We start from the raw sequence: 18,279 nt of genomic DNA, 5'->3' as shown, positions 1-18,279 counted from the left end.
CTTAGCCGGCTAAGTGTCTGCCTTCGGCTTAGGTCATGATCATGGGGATCTGGAATCGAGCCCCACATCAGGCTCCCTACTCAGCGGGGAGTTTGCTTCTCCCTCTGCCCCTAGCCCCGCTCATGCTCTCTCTCTCTCTCAAATAAGTAAATAAAATCTTAAAAAAAAGAAGCCTGCACAGCACTAGTGTTTATATGTGAAAAATTGAGTATCTGCTTCTGTTGACTTTTTATTTCAGTACTCTTTCTTTCTTATGTTTGGCCTGTAAATGCTGCTCACATTTTGATATTTTTATTGCCCTTTTTAGCTAGAAAATCTCTACAACTAATACACTCTGTTTGAAGTACTTTACCATCAGTTATGGCTACAACCCTGAACTTACCACTTGAAGGAAAATACTTGTGCATAAAACTAGTACAAACTCCTCTTGGCCTTCCTTTTTCAGGACTCAGCTTTGATTAACATCATCTGGTTTACTACTCCTGCTGCCATCAGAAATGGTTTATCTTCTTGACAAAAATGTCCCAGCGAAGCTTCTTTTGTCAAATGTAATTCAGCATCAAATCTACTTCCTTAATTTAGTTAATCATGTGAATCCCTAAAAGTTAAAGTGTTGTAAAAATGAAAAGTTATTAAAAGAAATAAATTCCTAAATTCTATGATTCTTACAGACTTTAGAGTTACAGGTGACAGAGTAATTCTAAATTATGACGTATTGTAATGTGGTCTTACTGTGCATAACTCGTGTGCGGCTGGCGTCGCACGTAACTCACCAGGCAAGTGTGACAACAGCCAGGCTGGTCTGCTCCCTGTTTCACGAGACCAGTCCGCGGATAGACTCTTTCTTAGATGTTGCAGCAATGTCAAACTGTTAAAGAAGTTTCCAAAGATTCCCTCTCAATTTCACTTACCTCAACCATAACACTTCATGGAACAGCACTGGTCTGGAAACCACTCTTCAAAGTACCAGATTTGGAGTCTAGAGAGATTTGATTTCAGAACCAAAATGTTATTACTTACTAGCTATGTGACCCTAGGCCAATTTTTGCAACCTCCTTTGCAACCTCCTCTTCTCTAAAATGGAGATGATTGGGGCGCCTGGGTGGATCAGTCGGTTAAGTGTCTGCCTTTGGGCTCAGGTCATGATCCCAGAGTCCCGGGATCGAGCCCTGGAACCCTGAGTCGGGCTCCCTGCTTAGCGGGGAGCCTGCTTCTCTATCTCCCTATGCACCCCCAGCTCGTGTGCGTGTGCACACTCTCTCTCTCTTGCTCTCTCTCTCAAGTAAATAAATAAAATCTTTAAAAAATGGAGGCGATCGCATCAGTCTCAAGGATCTAAAAAGGGTTGGGGTGAAGATGAAGAAGTAAAGCATTGATGCATTCATTCAGTGAACACATATCTAATGAACTCCTACTATGTGCCAGAAACTGAGGATCTTGGGTTACATCGATGAACAAAACAGACAATGGTGGGACAGCGATAATAGTAATAACAATGACAAAACAAGTAAATGATAAAGTTCATAAAAGGTGACAAGTGTTATGGGAAAAAGTGCCCCCGTAGAGCGTTGTAATGGGACTCACGGGAGCCGGGGCAGGGGGTGGGAGAGAGGCTGCAGTTTAAGCGGTGTGAGCGGGAAAGAAGTGTGATTCAATAATGCAAGCAGAATCACTAGCACAGAGCCCAGGTAGGACTTCGCAAATGGTATCTTTTGTAATTAGTTCACGGTTGCTTCTTGTTGCCCTTCAGAAAGCTCAAGTGCCTTTGTTTTGGGGTGATCGTTCCCGATGGGTGTGTGCACACAGCAGCGCCTGCGCACGTGCACACCTACTCACACCATAGAAATCTGGTGTGGGTTTAGCCATCTCCTTCTAGAGCACATTTCTGTTTGCATTCATGATCATTTGGGGGGCCCAGATAAAGTGGGAGTTAGCTTGGTTTGGGGGTAGAATAGGATGAAACGAGAAGCTCACAAAATTCTTGGCTAATTAACATAGAGGAAGCGTCAAAAGGCCAAGACTAGCTGTTGAATCCGTCCTCACTCTCTGTGCACCTTACTTTGTTTTTCCTTAATTTGTCGAAGTGCCGCTGTCTCCTTTGGCCAAAGCCACGGGAGAAAGTATATCGGGGAGGTGACAACTGTTGTCAGCTGACCTTCCCAGGTGATGTTTCTTGAAGATTGAACTGTCCATCTCTACCTTCTCAGGAATAATGGGCTCCTACAAAACTGTACACACGCCATGACAAAATTTTGACTAGAAAAAATACAGTACGGGGATCTATAGAAAGAATGCTTATCTCAGAGCGCTGGGATTATGGGTACTTTCCCATTTGCTGCAATCAGCATGTATTCTTTTTATTAATCAGAAACAGCCAACAAGGGTTATTATATTTTTTTAAGGGAGCGAAAATAACCAACTCTTGCTACTAGAGAGAGGCTTGTTCTTTTGCGTTGTCATTTTCATCTTGGGGGAGGTGGAGGAGTGGGATAGATTGGTTCGGGGGCTGTTTTGAGAATTTCTCTTTCGGATTTTCCTCTCCACATTCTCTGAAAAACTCTAGGTGAATTTACTACTCAAACGGCTTTGCTGTGTTATTATTAGACCATCCTCCTCAAAACCTGGCCGGAAATCAAAGGCCCCTCCAGATAAGAATCTCCACAATGTGCATTTTCAGGGCAAGTCAGAGGCTGTTTTGTTCTAACACTCAAAGAAACCTTTTGTATTTTCAATTTCAAGTGCTCTGCAGTGAACCAACAGTCTCTATAGATTATACAAAAGGGTCACATGCTGGTTTGAGCCAGTTTCTGGGGGGAAAAGTCACCGCTGAGGAACAGCAAGTGTTTCAACAATGAACTGACAGCTGCCTGTCCGGGAGACCCGCCCACGGGGCCAACTCCCTGTCTTTTCGATTCCGCTGTGATCCGTACCTACAAGTCTCAGTGACTGAGCCGGTGGTGATGGGCTGTGTTCCAACAGCACCTGGGCTCTGTCAGAGCAACACCTTTTGTCAGAGACCTCTCACGTAGTCCTTTATAAAGAAGAGAAGCCGCGCCAGCTTGGAAAGGGAGCAGAAAATATCCACCAATTTCAAGTTCCGGGTTGGCCATTGAAGTACTTGTGGAGTGAGCCCGAAAAGCTTGGAGCTCTCGATTTCTACACTATTCCAAGGGCCATTTTCAGGAGCATTAGGATCTGTCCTCAGCCAGTTTCGTCCCAAAAGTTAAACCTCATAGTTTGCTAAACTAAGTGCTCATTCATGATAAGGTCTGTCTTTAAAAAGCACCTTTCTGGTGATAGGGCTTAAAGAAGCCGAGTGAAAGAATATGTTCTTCCCGTTTGCCTCAGGAAACAATCCTCTGAATTTTCTCCTCACTGGCGTCAGATGTGAATAATCACCAGCCCTTTCAAATGGCCCAGGGGTTTGGTCCAGGGGTTCGCAGGAGAGTAAAAAGTTCTAGATGAGGACAAGCCTTTGATTGTTTTTATCAAGCTCTTTTCCTCACCTTTAATTCGATTCTCTGGTGGACTGCTTTTTTCCCCTTCAGTCACGTCAAATGCCTTCCCGTGGGACCTCTGGTTTCGCTTTTCAGTTGCTGTTTACACCTGTTTACCCTGACCTCATCTCCGATGGGCCAGATCGTGACTGCTTACTCACTGCTCACTGACTTCTGAACCCCATCACTTCCTCTCACCTCTGATCCTTAATAACTGTCCCTCTGCTTTTCTCCACGTAGCGTAACCCCAGCTATGCGCGCGCAGGCCCAGTCCAACGAGGTTTGAGCTCTACCAGTTTCAGCTGCGCAGCCAGTTGAGTCAAACAGTCAATTCAATTTACATTCCCAAACTCAGCCGCACTAGTTCTTCCATTCAGTGGATTTACTTTCTGTGCCATAGTGAGCAAATTTTTTACTGCACTAAACGATAAAGTCAAAACAGAAAATAGGTCATGCCTCAAACAATGTCATATTTTAGCCCTTTTTTCCCCCTGCAAGAATACTGAGTACATTTGATCGGTGTCGGGAATACCATTTTTAATATGGTTTGAAGTTTAATCGTGGGATCTCAAAGCAGAAAGAAGCTGCTAACTCATTTTATCCGACCAAAGTAGACAGCGAGGATCCTTAAAGCTTAAAATTGATGCTATGAGACCCGCAGTAAGTAATCTTTCCATTATCTAGAGCCCCCCACCTAAAACCCAATTCTCACATTCTATTCCATTTGGCCCTTATCAGTATTTGGGCTCTTCTTTCTCAGGACGAATGTGAATGCCTTGAGGTTGGGCATTGTACCACTCATATTTGTATCTCCTGCAATACTTAGCACCAAGCTTGGTGTCCCGTTAAGCCGCCAACAATCGCTGAATTGAATTGAATTCATGGTTAACCCAAAGAAGGAAAAGGCTTATGCTGAAAAACAGAGATTTGCGTAATTTTTTTAGGTGGTAACACAGGAACGAAGGAGGATGTAAATAAGACCTTGCGCAAGTGCTTCAAAAGAACCTCAGGGGAGCCTTTAACCACTCAGAACAGGTTGATGTCATATCATGTTGACTGTGGGGAAAGAAGATAAAAATGGGTTTAGTATTCAAACAGCCACTTAAAAAGTTAAAACTGCTACTAAATAAATCCGGTCTGATATTTTTACCAAAAAAATCCGAAGGCATCGGATGGCAAAATAACATTAAAAGAGTCCTCAGAACAGTTTAATTCATCTGGAATGAAATGAGTGGGGGAGCAGTTTTATCTGGACATGGAGGCATTCAGCTCCTCTCTATCAGACAGAAATATTCAACTCAATGAGATGAAGGCAAACACTGCGAAACATTCTCTATGTATCATCAGAATACAGAGCAACGTAAGTTACAAAAAAAAAGTGCTGAACAAAGTCTGAAGTACTACCACTGTCAAAATGCCGGCATTGATTTTATTCACTTCTTGAGATCTAAATTGGAAAATCAAAAAGGATCAGATTGAACACAGGTCTTTATGATATACTATAATCAAAGACAATACAGGGCTAAGACCACAATGCATAATGGAGGGTCTTGAAGGATGGAATTTGCTGATTCTGGGATGGAGGAATGAGCTGCCATTATCGGAATGAGTTTTGTTCCACAACTTCGTGATTTATTACTCATGTTGCCAATTCACAGATTATTGTCATGTCACTCACACAAAGAAATCCGGAGCTCTGTAAGGAATAAATAAGGAAAGGGAAAGACCTAAACCCACGAAATGATGTGCAAATAAAGGGAAAACTAATTTGCTCTCAGATGGCTTTTATCTTTACTTAAAAAAATACAGAAGCACAAAGAAGCAATTCTTCCCTGCGGTTATATATAAAAGCAGAGTCACTTAAAATTTTTTTTAAAGAAATCAGCTTTCCCAGAGAAATGTATTTATAGAGAAAAGAGACATGCTAAAATGGAGTTGGGGAGAGCTCAGGTCTGGAATCCCTGCTTCCTCCGTCAGCGGACTGCTCCCTTCATGAATGGACCAGGTCAGGGGTCGGTAAACTATGGCTCATGGGCCAAATCTGACTCACAGCCTGTTTCTCTACCCCCCAAGGGCCAACCACGGTTTTGGCATTTGTAGATGGTTGCAACATTTTTTTTTTTAAAGAATACTGTTTTATGACATGTGAAAAAGACATGTTTCATGACGTGTGAAAAGGACATGAAATTCCGAATGCAGGGTCCATAAATAAAGTGCTATTGGAACACTGCCTCCACGTGCTTACAGATTTTCTGTGGCGGCTTTCCTGCTATGACGGCGCAGCTGAGTAGTTGGGAGAGAACGTATGGCCCGAGAAGCCTGAAACGTTCATTATCTGGCCCTTTATAGGAAAAGTTTGGCAACCCTTGTGTTGTATCATTCATGACGTATTTACACTCAAATGTGGACGTGTTTCCAAAGAGGCTGGGACTTCATGTGACCTGGCATTGGAAGGAAACAATATTCTCTTATGCAGATGCCCAGATACATTTACCTCTGGGCACACACAAATGGGACAACTCCCGATGACCTGTAAGGGCAGCTAATACATCTCATGGATGCTTTTGGTGGTTTTTGCTTTTGTTTTTTTAGCGAGGGGGGGTGTAGGCACTGCAGAAGGAAAAGGAGACAAAGAATCTTGAGCAGGCTCCATGCCCAGCGCAGGGCCCAACTCGGGGCTCGATCCCACGACCCTGAGATCATGAACTGAGCCAAAATCAAGAGTCAGACACTTAACTGACAGAGCCCCCCAGGTGCCCCTTATGGATGCTTTTGATAGAAGGATGAATTTACATACTACATAGAAAGCTATTTCTAAGAGGAGATGAGCATTTGGACTAGATTCCTGGTGGTTTTTCTTTTTTCTCTTTTTAACTGGAATAGATGGGCTATTTCATAAAATTCTAGACATATACAGAGAGGAGGAATACCAAGGTCAGGTCTTTCCAAATTTAAACATATCGAATGTCACCAGTACCAATGAAAACCGAATTCTTCTTAGAAACCTGCCACATTAAAAAACAATTTCTGCCTCTTTGATACCATCTCACTCCTATACCCAGAATGCATGCTCGGTTGTGTGTTATCCGAACACTGGAGGACTTGGCCAGAGAGAAAATGGAGCACACACAGAAAAATATATTGTTGAGTTTCCTGGTTATGGCTTTCTTATTTTAAAGATTTTTTTTTTTTTTTTATGTGACAGAGAGACAGCCAGTGAGAGAGGGAACACAAGCAGGGAGAGTGGGAGAGGAAGAAGCAGGCTCCTAGCCGAGGAGCCTGATGTGGGACTCGATCCCGGAACGCCGGGAACACGCCCTGAGCCGAAGGCAGACGCTTAACGACTGCGCTACCCAGGCGCCCCGGCTTTCTTATTTTAGACAACTCAGGTGTAAATGCAATCCTGACCTTTAAACATCCATGCGTTGATATGTGAAAAATAGTCAATACATGCAATAAACAACCAGCCAAGCATTACATTTCTAATGTCGTCTGCTACTGTCTTACAGCACGTTGATTTGCTGAATGTAATTTGTGACGTTGGTATTGGGCAGAAAGCCGCTGTCCACAGGCAGGCTCTCTGAGTAAGAGTGTTCTAAAATATCTTTAATAGGAAAACAATACATTTTTAAAAGTTTTACTTGGTGCATGCACGAATGACCCCAAGGATAAAAATAACTAGTGTATGGATGTAATATATAAATCAGGAGATAATACGGAACACCAGCGATTTTTATTAGAATTTTCTCATGTTGGAATATTGTGATGTCTCTGTAGGATCTGGTCACCGAAGAGGCAAAGCAAATGATTTTAGGAAAGAAGGAAGAGAAGCCCTGTATCATTCATGGGGTGAGGAGGAAGATGTACGCGCAGAGGACTTTGGACAAAGCACTCCCAGAGAGCATTTCTCCTGCCACAGGTAGTGTGGTTGATTTGGTTGCTTGCAAAAAAGGCTGCAAATTCCTCCCATCTCTGTATGTCCTCCTTCTGCAAGTTAATTTTGCTGCTTCTCCCAGCAAGAGGTGGAGACTATCTTCCTACCCCTTGAATCTGGACTTAGCCGCAGGATAGTAGCAGATACGACACGAACAGAATCTTCAAGCGCCCCTGTCCGCCCTTTGGAGTCTGCCCTCTCTGGGTGCTCTTTGCAACCCTGAGCCCACCATGTGGAGAAGCCCAGGCTAGCCTGCTGCTCTTCATGGAGCAGACCAGCCAGCCCAGCTGAGGCCCCTGGGACCCACCCCCTGCCGACTACCCGCCAACTCCCCGCCAACTCCCTGCCAACTCGTGAGTGAGACCATCCTAGGTAGCCCAGAACAGAACCTCCCAGCTGATGCACAGACTCAGGGGAATGAATAAGTGCTTATTATTTGAAGCCACCACATTGTGGAGGGACTCGTTTTGTAGCGTGAGCTAGAGTGGATGCCCAGGTAGTGGACCCGTAGTGGTTCCTGAATCGGGGGTCCCATCACACTGCTTTTGCCCAGAATTTGGCCGACTGTGGGGACCATTATATCCAAGTCTGCGGAAGCCTGCCGGGCTATGTGCTGATTGCTGGGGTTTGTTTCTGGGGCACAGGGATCATGTCAAGCCCCAGGGGACCTTCTTGGGCTGGCAGCCAGCTCCATGAAGGGGCTTATAATTCTGGTTCCTTTGGGTTTCCTTCTGGTCTGCCGAGATGGCTCAGGTCCACGAAGTTCGGGAAGGCCTGGAACTTCCTCCACCAGTTAAGAGTTTTTCACACTCCACAGCCTCAGAGCGTCCTCTGACATCGCCATCTGTTTCTTGGATTTGTCCTGACTCAAGTGAGAATCTTTGGAATAGTCACAGAAGCCCCAAGCACGGGGACAAGGGCAGACATCCGCACTCTAGGCTCAGGAGTAGAAGGGTGCCAGGCTCTCTGGAGGCGAACCGCCCTCATGGAGAAGGGGTTTAGCCCTCCTCAGAGGACAGGCAATTTCATGGAGGGCCTGGGCTCTAGACTAGATCTGGCCACAAACTAGCTCTACATTTCTGACCACAAATGAACAAACAAACAGATTGCTTCACTTTTCTGGGTTTCAGTTTCCAAATCTATGAAGCGGGGAGAAGCGTGTTGGAGGCTATTTACTGTCTGGTGGATTTAACAGTCCTCGAGAGTCATATCCCAGACTTTGCACCATGTGCTTCTCCACCCTCACTTTGCGCTGTCAACGCCCCCCCCCCCGGAACTGTGATTCTGAGGGAGAAGGGAGGTAGGCCCATTTCAGGATGAAGACTAGAGCCAAGCACACAGACTCTACCAGAGCTCATCTAGCTGATGTTCCGTGACTTTGCTCAGGGGATCGTTACTGGGGGTCTGGCAAAAAAGGATGTCGTAGAGGAAGTGTCGGAGGTGGAGAAGGGAGCAGCCCAAGGAGTAGCCTGGGAAAGGTGTGCCATCTACTGTGCTCCCTTGTAAATAATCTCCCGTCCACAGGGGGGCGCTCTTCTTGATCTCTCTCTCTCTCTCCCTCTCTGCCTCTTCCTCCGTCCCCCTCCCTCCCACTCTGCTAGTTGATCAACTGATCTTGCAGCAGCAGGTAAGGACTTCAACCTGTGGGTTTACTTAATTCATTTTTCTCTGTGAATTCTGTTATCCTAACAAAGTTTTGCTTTCTACACTGCATTAATAGAGTAACTACTCTCAGTATGTAGGGGTTTTGTTTTGCTTTTTTTTTTTGAAAGATTTTATTCATTTATTAGAAAGGGTGGGGAGCAGAGGGAGAGGGACAAGCAGACTGCCTGCTGAGTGTGGAGCCCAGTGCGGGGCTTGAGCCCATGACCCTGAGATCATGACCTGAGCTGCAATTGAGGGTCGGATGCTCGACTGAGCCACCCAGGTGCCTCTTGTTTTCCTTTTTAATGCTTGAGTTTTTTCCTATTCTGAATGCTTACAAGCTAGTCCCGGTTCAAAACCCACCAATGGCTTCCCATCAAAAAAAACCCCTTACCAGTTCCAATGGCCTGAACATTACCTTGGAACAGCCTATCCTGCTGACCTTACACCTACCACTCTTCCCATCACTCAGCTCTGCTTGCCGCTCCTGGAGTACGCCAACAGTGTTTCCACCTCATGTTCCGAACCCAGGTCCTCTCGTGACATGCTGCTCTACTGGGAAGCAGGACTTTTCAAATTCTCCAGAAAGTTCTAATGTGTAGCCAGGGTTGAGAATAACTCATCTAGAGTGTCATTTAGGCTCAAAGCTTTTCCAATTTAAATGCGGGTGTAAACCACCTTGGAAATCTTCCTCCAGGGCAGGTTCTGATTCAAGAGTGGGGAGGGGCTCGGGATTCTGCACTTCAACCCAGCCCCCAGGTGATGCTCATCTTCCACCCGATGGTGAGTTTCCCGAGACCACGGAATACACGTCGCTTCATGCCAAGTGTGAACGTTTGCTGACTGAAAGCTCTGCGAGTTGCCACAGCTTCCCTTCATAAAAGTCACATGCCACCACCAGTGGGTTCCAATGACCGCAAGTAAGATGGGATGTGTTACCTAATCAAGATATCAGGCTCTGTAACATACATCTGGCTGTTAAAATAGGACTTTACATGGGCGAACATTTTGTATTAAAACCTTACATTCCAGAGCCATAACAATTTTATTCTGGACTGTGAAGGAAGTTTTCATGTCTCCTGCAATGATAAAAAGTGTTCTTGTTCTTCACATCCTTCCCCATGGTTATTATAATCTCCTCAGTCTTGTTGGGTTTGACATGGAGGGATGTAGACTTCAGCCAGAGACATTTTCTGAGGGAAAAAAATGGGAAAGTAAAGATGCTGCTCTACTCTCAGCATCCAGTATCCTCTGTGTGGTCATCAATAGCACTGATTCCTGACACCCATACTACGTAACTAGATTTCCAAGTCTGTGTTCTGTCAACGACTTCATCAATTGCCTTTATAGCGTTTTCTTCCGAAGTCATCTTTGTGTCACTTTATATATCTTCCCTGCCCGGAGTGTCCACACCCAAAAGACATCCCTCAGGCGCCCCACTTAGTCACCCACTAAATCCAAAATGAAGTCACCCCTGGTCTTGCCCCATCTTGCACCAGCAGAGAAGATAATCTAATTTCAGGGGCTGCAGCCTCTCTCCTCCCCAGAGCATGAGAGAATGGGATTTCTTCCTAACGAGGTTAACAGGGATATTGTTGTTTCAGGGTTTGCTGACAGGCTGAAGATTGATCCTCTCCATTCTCTTTCCTGATTCTGAAGAGATTGCGGACCTGGGATCTGCAGTGCCTCTGGGTCACGTGGTAATTTAAAATTGATGACTTGGAAAGAGAATGGAGATAAAGATGCTGTCCTGGGATGTGCCCTTTTGTAGAGAGGTATTGTAAATTGGGGGCGCGATGTTCTCTCAAGCAGTTTTTTTGAAACACACACACACACACACACACACACACACACACACACACACTGGTTTAGGGATGTACTTTGATCACTGACTTCATCAGCCAGACACTCATGGCTACCGCTTTCTGAGCATAGAGACAAAGATGTAGCATTTGCTGACGAGAACAGGGGACCACGAGGGTGCTAACTGAAATCCTACAAGTATGATAGTATGATTCCATTCTGTAACATTCAAAAGCAGACATAACTACTATGCTCTTAGAAGTCAAAACAGAGGTTACCTTGGGGTGGGGGTTAGTGACTGGAAGGAAGCTTAAGGAGTGCTTTCTGATGTTCTGAAAACGTTGTATTTCTTGATTCTGTTTTACTTCGGTGCGTTCACCTGGTGGAATTCCATTGATCTCTATATACTTCTGATTTATGCACTTTACTTTGCATGGCATCCTTCATTACAAAGTTTACCAATAAATATCCAACACTTTTTTTTTAAAGATTTTATTTATTTATTCGACAGAGAGAGACAGCCAGCGAGAGAGGGAACACAAGCAGGGGGAGTGGGAGAGGAAGACGCAGGCTCATAGCAGAAGAGCCTGATGTGGGGCTCGATCCCATAACGCCAGGATCACGCCCTGAGCCGAAGGCAGACGCTTAACCGCTGTGCCACCCAGGCGCCCCAATATCCAACACTTTTAACACGCCTTTTAATCAAGTGTTCCACTTAGGAGGAAATCATAAGTAGAAGAAATCACGGTCTGAAAATGTATCTGAAAATCAGTTGTCCTGTTAAAGGACACATTGCCCCCTCCAACGAAGTGTTCATTTCCCCCCTCAGACTTTACTGCCTCGCATATGCTCTTCCTCTTCCTGATCCTCACAGCTTTGCTCCGGATNCCCCGCCCCGTCTCGGTGAGGGTGCTCACTCTCAATGCCTGCAGGACAGGATGAGGGACCTTGGTGCTCAAGCCTAGTGCTTCCTGGATGCTAATCATGTCTCCACACAATGGAGCTGGCTTTGCTTACCAAGTTACGGAATGAATCAAAATGTTGAGACAGATTATACTGGTGCCTGCTTTACTCCCTAGAAACAAACCAGATATAATAAATGAATTCTTGGTTTTTTCCTGCCTGTTGTAAATTTATTTATTTAATTTCTCAGATGGGGATATCTTCACATGGCTCATGAATCACCAAGTACAATCTGTATGCAGGAAATGGTGTGTCTCCCACCTCTGCCCTCTGTCAGCCGGTGTCTGCCCCCCCACCATGTCTGCTCATAGTATCTTTGTATCTTCCAGAGACGATTAGGGTATACTCACATAAAATTTGAAGTGACCAATAAGAGGATTCTGTCAGGTTTCTATGACCACTTAAAAAAAAAATCCCTGTTTTAGGATCTCGCCACTCAAACTGTGGTCCTCAGACTGGCAGCATTAGCACCACGTGGGAGTTGGTTAGAAATGCAGAATCTCGGGTCCCCAGTCCAGAGCCACAAATGAAAATCTGCATTTTAACAAGATCTCCAGGGTATTTATAGAGCCCGAAAGTGTAAAAAACAATGCTTTGGGGGAAAGGGACTTGAAGGAGTAGTAAGATTGGTGGGTTAGGAAGGTTCCCAGCTTATCCCAAAGGAGTTCTTTGTTCTTTGGAGGAAAAATTAACTCAATATCGTCTCACTTCCCTTGTCACAATTGCATCAGAGCTTTCTCTCTCATGCGTGTATAAAATGATGTGCAGTTGTCTTAGACATTTATGGCTCTCAGAGTGCTTGCCCTGTCTCTTCTACCTCCAGCGCTTGACTACTTTCACCTGTGCATGTCTGGACCAGAATGTTGAGGGTCCGGGTGTTGAGCAATGGGCATGACCCCAAGGAGTCAGCATCAGGGTCTGCCTCATGGGACAATTGGGGAAATTGCTGGCTTCCTAGTCATCTTTCCCCAAAGTCCCTGTCTCACTCCCCGACTCTGCTGCTGGCCTCTACTTGCCTTTCTTTAGGCCCTGGTCCAGTGCTCTCAGATGGAGGCAGCACCAGACTCCTTTCCAGCAATCATGCTCATCAACCTTTGTCATTGCTCTGAGCAATTCCTTTTGGGTTCAGGGATCCTACCGACAGCCCTCAGACACGTTGTCCTGTTCCAGTCTGAGGGTTTGGAGCCAGTTATCAATAGGGAAAAAAAAAAAAGAGAAAGCAATTGCTTTTAAATTCCCCTTGCTTCTCAGAATAAGAACGTAATGATATTGTTTATGACTTGCAGTGGAGGGAAGAAATTCCATGGGTTGGTTTCCTCTTGCATTGACACGGGGCCTTCTTTTTGCTAGTGCAGTCTGCTGATGTGAGACATTTAGGGCATTAAGATATTTCTTTTTTTTCAAGAAGGGACTTGACACATTTCTCACTTTCTTTCCTCTACTTTTCCAAGTTCTATCCTCAATAGCTATCAGCCACAGAACACACCCTTCTACCACTTAACTGTTTGTGGCTACTCCAGATTTCCTTTACTGCAGTTTGCAGTCGTTAGGCCTCTGCCGCGGTCTGATGCTGAGGACTTTTTAAAAATTTCTCTTGTGGTAAGCACACTTAACATGAGATCTCCCCTCTCAACAAATGTTTAAGCGTGGGACACACTGTCATTGACGACTGGAACGACGTTGCACAGTGGAACTGAAGCCTTGTGCTTGTGAAGTTAGTTTTTATTAAATTATCATACGCCTCAATGTACAGCTCAGCGAGATTTCCAACCCGATTATACCCGTGAAACCAGCACCCAGGTCGAAAAACCAGAGCGTGTCCACACCTCAGAAGCTCCCTCCTGCCTCGTGCATGGTCACCACGTGCCTCCGTGGGTAACCACGCGCTTGAGTCCTAACGGTGTACGAAAGTAGCATTTGTACGCTTCACGCAAGTGGCAGCCTGCAGTACGCACTCTCGTGTCTGGCTTCCAACACTCGGAGTCATGCCTGTGAGCTGCAACTGCATTACGTGCAAAGCCGAAGATCATTAATTCTCCATTGCTGTATTATTTATCCATTCTACTATTGACGATTGTTCTGTGGTTTCCAGTTTGAGGCCATTACGACGAGCACTGCTATGAAAATTCTCGCATATGTCTCATCATGAAAATACATAAGTTTTTCTGTAGGGTGTATACCAAAGGTGATGCTGACTTCTTAATGTATCAGGGCTGATTATCTTGTGCGCCTCCGTGCCAGGGAAGCAAGGTATGTGATTAGACCGGTATGCGTGCGTTCAGACACCCAAGCATAAGAATAGGAGCTGGAATCTTTTCTCCCCCATGTGAAAAAGGATCTTTTTGCCTACCAGCAATTTCTGAGCTCCTGCCTTATTCCAGCCTTCCAAGGATGCAGTGTTGATTGCTTTAGTTTATTTTATGATTTTAATGAGATCACCCCACTGCTGCAATGGCTTTTCCAAGCATGACATATCCTGGCTCCATAGTGAGAACAGAGTTGTGCACCAGTGGCAGCTAAAAAAGTTGCTATTCATGATTTTCTGCTTTCGAGTCTCCATCCTTGAGGGTAAAGAGTAGAGGCAGGACATGCCATAAGCAGAGGAGGTGGTCGTCTGCGTGCTGTCATTGGCAGCTTGGCGTGGCCCCTAAATAGCACTGCTATAAACACCCTCTTCCCAGAGGGCCTGGAATCCCCACCACTTAAGCTAGCATTTTAGGTTAGACCACTGAGGCAGGGGAGATGCTGCTGGAAGGCGGCTGCTGAAATGTATGTGTTTCCTGCAGAGAGAAGAAGGGTCTTTATCTGAATCCCAGGGGGTTAATAAGTCATAAACTTGGCAGGCAAGAGAAGTCAGCGCATGGGGCCCAGGAAAGAGGGTTTTAATGGAGGCAGCCAGGCTAGGAGGTGGCACAGTGGGGACTTGACAGGGAGGAATAGAGTCTTAGGGCAGTGTAAGAAGAGCTTAGTCCTGGAGGGGCTTCACAGAGAGACCCTCTGGACCACCAAGACAGCAGGGCTGGGGTTAGGAGAACACCCAGGAACAAAATGTCTGCTGAGAAGCCCCTTGGATCTTGACTGGTCTCTACTTCTGAGTCTCTGATTTCATCTGTTGAATAAAACAGTATTTTGATTCATACATTTAAAAAATCTTTGCTGTTTGTAATTTCTTTATGATGCTAATCTTATTTGGATATATTTTAGCCATTTCTTGTGGGAGAAGGTAATGGGGACATAATTTGATATCTTCTTCTCAGCTCCAGGCTGTTCAAGACTTTTTTCTGTTAAATGCGTAATATTTTTCTCTATATTCATACATATATATTATATATACATATACATGTTATATATGTATGTACATGTGTGTGTATATATATAGTGTTGATATCATTAAATTTCATCGTAATGGTGATTTTGAGGGAGAGGAGGTATGCTCTTAGAGGCTCACCCACATTGAGCATACTTAAAGAATCTTTATTGTTTTTCTGATGATAAAATAAAGCATACTCATAGGAAATTCAAATTTTACAGAAATGAAGAAAGTAGAAACTGAAAGCTCGGCATACCTGGACCATATGTTAAAGGTATAGCAGGAGTTACGGATGTCTGTTGCTCATATTTTTTGATAATCAAGGGCATATTTAAAAAAAAAAGGCATTCACTACTTCTCATACAACAGCTTTAAATACACGTATTAATTACATTCCTTATAACAAATGTCCTGATTGGCCAAGGGGTGTGATGGCTCTTCTGGGAAATAGAGCAGAGCCGGACCTTCTCCTTTGCTTCTTTCTGGCTCCTTCTCCACCTTCCACTAAAATTTATGAAGCAAAGAGAGTAACCAACATAACAAGACAGTTCTACACATTCAAAAAAGAATTTTAAAAAGATAAGATATTTATAAAAATCACCACAAAAGATTGTGTAAGAATGTTTATAAAGCTTCCTCATAATAGCCAAAACCTGGCAGTGATCCAAATTTCCATCAATGGGCGAATGAATAAATAAATTGTGGCGTTTTCACATAATGGAAAATTCAGCAAGGGAAAGGAACAAGCTACTGATCATGCAACATTATGACTGAGTCTCAAGAATGTTTTGTTGAGCAAAAGAAACCAGCATCAAGAAACATACTGTATGATTCAATTTATGTGCAGTTCTTAAACAGTTTAACCTAATCTGTGGTGATAGGAATCAGAACAGTGGTTGACTGGGGTGGGGACTGGGGGAGGGGTCGTGAGCAGAGATTGGTTTCAAGGGGCACAAGGGACTTTCTGGGATAATGGAAATGTTCCTTATTTCAAATGATGGGCTTTTTTCATGGGCATAGACATTTGTCAAAATTCACCATTGTGTCTTATTATGATCTGTGCCTTTTATTGCATAGAAATTATATTTCAGCAGAAATAATTTTGGGGGTGCCTGGGTGGCTTAGTCGGTTGAGCAGCAGACTCTTGGTTTTGGCTCAGGTCATGATCTCAGGGTCATGGGATGGGAGCCCCGAGTTGGGCTCCACGGTCAGTGCAGGGTCTGCTGGAGATCCTCTCCCTCTCCCTCTCCCTCTGCTCCTCCCCCTGCTCTGTCTCTCTCTCAAGTAAATAAATAAAATCTTAAAAAATAATTTTTAAAGAATTCCATAGTATATTAGACAGGGCATGTAGTATATGGCTCCATGGTCCCAGTTATGCTCCCTATTTCAGGGGCAGCTGTGGGGAACAGCACTGGCTCACCTCCTGTTGCTCTTTCCCTTCTGCCCCATGCCTTCCTCAATGTCAGGGACACGCCGAGCCCCCACTAAAGCACTGTCTGTGAGTTATCATCCCTGCGGCCACCATCGAGCAAGGGGCAACAAGAGCTTGCGTGCGAATACTCCAGCCTGTCAGGTGGACAGTTCTGGAAGGTCTTCTATAGGCTGTTCAGGGGTCTTGGTGGAATCGAGGCCCTGTAAGCTGTAATAAAGCACCCTTACTGTGGCTCATTCTCCTTCCCTACATCACTCTCCCCTCACTATCACTCCCACACTTTGGGATCCACTCCCAAATAAATGATCTGCACCCATGTCTCAAGTGCTGCCGTCAGAGAGACCCAGACTGAGAAAGATAACACAGTGTGCCGGAGAGGAATTGCTGTGTTTCCCGCTCCAGTATTTCCCTGCTTCCTTATTCCTTTCTCCTTCCCCTCTGCTTTCATTAAACATTTCTATGAGTGTATTTTAGGAAAAATAGAGGGGAAGAAAGGTGCATTAGAAGAAGTTTAACAAGAGAAATCTAGGACAGGAGAAGAAGTAAGGGACAGGTATATATACATATACACATATATATGTATATACACATATATACACACATATATTATATATAATATATATATATTCTCCATGAAAGCACCATAATCTACTTGCAGAACATTTTCATCACCTCTAAAGAAAACCTTGTGCTCACTGGAAGTGAACCCCCACCTCACTTGCCCCTGGTTCCTTCACTCCCCAGCCTCTGGCAATTTCTAATCTGCTTTGTGTCTCCATGGATTTGCCGGTTCTAGACATTTCATAGAAATTTGTTTAGTCAAAATGTATAAACAACCCAAATGACCATCAAAAGATGAATAGATAAACAAAATAAAGTATATACATACCACGGAATATTATCCAGCCATGAAAAGCAGTGAAGCTCGGATACATGCTGCGACATGAATCCACCTTGAAAATATTGTAATAAATGAAAAAAGCCCAGTCATAAAAGACCATATATTGCACTATTCCATTTGCATGAAATGGCCATTTATGTGGGTTGGTCCCACCCTTTGGCTAGCGTAAATAGTGTTGTGTGAACTTTAATATACAAGTTTTTGTTTGAACACCTGTTTTGAGCTGTTTGGAGGTGTATACTTAGGTGGATTTGTTGGGTCATTTGGCAATTCTGTGTTCAGTTTTTTTGAGGAACCACCAGATTGTTTTCCATAGTGGCTCTACCATTTTAAATCTTCACCCACAATGTATAAGCATTTCAGTTCAAACATTGCCTTTTTTATTTTTTTTAAATTTTTATTTATTTTTATTTATTTTAAATATTTTTATTTATTTATTTGACAGAGATAGAGACAGCCAGCAAGAGAGGGAACACAAGCAGGGGGAGTGGGAGAGGAAGAAGCAGGCTCATAGCGGAGGAGCCTGACGTGGGGCTCGATCCCATAACGCCGGGATCACGCCCTGAGCCAAAGGCAGACGCTTAACCGCTGTGCCACCCAGGTGCCCCCAAACATTGCCTTTTTTAAAAAAGATTTTATTTTAAATTTTTAAAAAGATTTTTATTTATTTATTTGAGAGAGAGAGAGAACACAGAGGGAGAGTGAGGGAGAAACAGAAACAAAAAATGGGATTTTTAAAAAAGGATTGTGTTTTTTAAAGATTTTATTTACTTATGAGAGAGAGAGAGAGAGAGA

The sequence above is a fragment of the Ursus maritimus genome, assembly GCF_017311325.1.
Source record: "Ursus maritimus isolate PB19 chromosome X unlocalized genomic scaffold, ASM1731132v1 scaffold_X1, whole genome shotgun sequence".
Classification (NCBI taxonomy): domain Eukaryota; kingdom Metazoa; phylum Chordata; class Mammalia; order Carnivora; family Ursidae; genus Ursus; species Ursus maritimus.
This window is presented reverse-complemented; position numbering follows the sequence as displayed.